The 2,564-nt window shown below is 44.8% G+C and overlaps 1 non-coding gene across 1 annotated transcript; it reads right to left on the bottom strand.

Moving 5' to 3' along the window:
• Positions 1-253: 253 nt before the first annotated feature.
• On the bottom strand, positions 254-360 carry LOC118492685. The gene has a single exon (XR_004894687.1). It is a non-coding gene; the product is annotated as a small nucleolar RNA R71 (small nucleolar RNA).
• Between the last annotated feature and the right edge of the window lie 2,204 nt (positions 361-2,564).

The following is a 2,564-nucleotide window of genomic DNA, read 5'->3' as shown; positions in this document are numbered from 1 at the left end:
CCAAAACTCCGCACCCTTCCACGGGCTTGCGGACGAGGATCCCCATCTACATATAACTAATTTCTTAGAAATATGTGATACCTTTCGGATCAATGGAGCATCAAACGACGCCATCCGCCTCCGTATGTTTCCATTCTCACTAAAAGACTGAGCGAAAGCTTGGCTCAACGCCCTCCCAGCTGGGTCGGTAAACACCTGGGATGAACTAGCCCAAAAATTTCTATATAAGTATTTCCCTCCCGCTAAAACTGCTAAATTAATGACTGAAATTAATACATACTCACAAGAGGATGGGGAATCCTTATATGAAACTTGGGAAAGATTCAAGGAGCTATTACGCAAGTGTCCCCATCACGGCCTCGCAATATGGCAACAAGTATCCACTTTCTACAATGGATTGTTGCCACACACTAGGCAGACACTTGATTCTAGCTCCGGGGGACTTTTAGGTAATCGACGCCCACACGAAATATATAATCAGATTGAGGAAATTGCTCAAACCAATTTTCAATGGCACACCCCCCGGGGAAATAAGTCTATCGCCCCGGGCGCCCATAAGGTCGATGAAAGCACTTCTTTACAAGCCCAAATCGAGGCCCTTTCTTCAAAAAATAAAAAAATTAGAAATGACAAAAACAGTCTCGGTTATGGCTTGCGAAGGGTGCGGTGGGTCACATGAAAATTGGAGTTGCATGAAAGAAACGGACGATCAACAAGAAATGGTAAACTACATTGATAATAGACCTAGGCCGTCGGGTCCCCCAACGGGAACTTACAACCAAGGATGGCGAAACCACCCAAACCTTGGTTGGAGGGAACCCGGCAATAGTAGTAACCAACAAACCCAACGAACAAACTTTCAGTAATCAAGAAATGAGTCACAAAATTTCACTCAACAACAAGGTGGACGAGAAAGGCTCGAAGATACTATATCTCGCCTCGTCTCTGACACTGATAAGAAAAACTTGGAAAGATTTCTACAATTAGAATCTAATTTTAGGAATCAACAAGCTAGCATTCAAAACATAGAAAAACAAATAAATCAAATAGCTCAAAATTTTTCCGAGAGACCGCAAGGCGCATTACCTAGCAATACCGAAACAAACCCAAAGGCGCAAGTTCACCTCATCACACTACGAAACCGCACCGTAGGGCCTGCAGAAGTACCGCCACCTACGGAAGAAACAATGCCAACACCTCTGCAGGAAAAGAACTCTCCTCCATCACCAGAGCCGACCAAGGCTCCTCGAGTTCCGTACCCCGGTAGGTTAATTCGTCAAAAGACCAATGAGCAATTTGCAAAATTCGAAAGTCTGTTAAAACAATTGCATGTCAATATTCCTTTTATCGAAGTCCTAACCCAAATGCCCAAATACTCTAAATTTATGAGGGACTTCCTTACACATAAAAAGAAAATTGAAAATTTGCAATTAGTTAATTTAGGCGAAGAATGCTCTGCCCTCGTACTCAATAAACTACCCCAAAAGAAAATCGATCCCGGAAGTTTCACGATTCCATGCTCAATAGGGGAATCGCCCGTTCGCAATGCCTTGGCCGACCTAGGGGCTAGCATTAACCTCATGCCCTCATCAATGTTCAAAAGGCTTGGCTTGGGAACCACGAGCCCTACAAAAATAAGCATACAACTCGCTGATCGATCCGTCAAGTTCCCACAAGGTGTCATCGAGAATGTCTTGGTAAGGGTAAGCAGATTCGTTTATCCAGTTGACTTTGTCATACTCGATATGGAGGAAGACACCGAGGTCCCCCTTATACTAGGGAGACCCTTCCTTGCCACAGCACAAGCGGTGGTAGACATGAATGACGGGACACTCACTTTGAGGTATGGGGATGATGAAGTGAAGTTCGGAGTTGGGAAAAGAATAGAGGACGACGACCCAGTAAACTACATGAAGGTTATTGATTCAAGCTTGGATGCTGCTCTCCGACGGTGTAACATGGGAAGCAAGGCATCCCACTCAGAAGATATATAACCTCAAATCGGGTCTAGCCAAGGACCCTTATAAACGTGGCGCACCACGGAGGCATTCCGCGGAACTATCCTTAGTTTAGTTTAATCTTTTAGTTTTTGCAGAATAAAACACACTCATGGTGGTAATGGATGAAAAAGGGAACGAGAAAAATGGAACCATGCACGAAGAACAGAGCAACCCGACAAAAAATCTCCATCACAGAAGGCTCAACACGGGCCGTGCCCAACCAACACGGCCCCGTGCTGAGCCACCTACAGAAAATCACCCAGTTCAGGTAACTGGACACGGGCCGTGTTCAGCGGACACGCCCCCGTGTCCAGGCTTCTGTTTCAATTCTCTAATTTTTGTTACTGGCACTTGACCACGGGTCCGTGCCCGGTCAACACGGGGCCGTGTCCAGGATGCCAGTAACATAAATCTTTGCTTTTTAACCCACTTTTACACATTCTAATCAACCAAAAACATTATTTTTGGACACATTGAGGACAATGTGTAATTTAAGTGTGGGGGGGATGCTAAAACCTTGAAATTTTGCAAATCCTAAACACAAGCCTTACACAAAACTCTATT

This window comes from Helianthus annuus, chromosome 5 (assembly GCF_002127325.2).
Source record: "Helianthus annuus cultivar XRQ/B chromosome 5, HanXRQr2.0-SUNRISE, whole genome shotgun sequence".
Classification (NCBI taxonomy): Eukaryota; Viridiplantae; Streptophyta; class Magnoliopsida; order Asterales; family Asteraceae; genus Helianthus; species Helianthus annuus.
The sequence above is the reverse complement of the archived record's forward strand: the minus strand, read 5'-3'. Positions and strand labels throughout refer to the sequence as shown.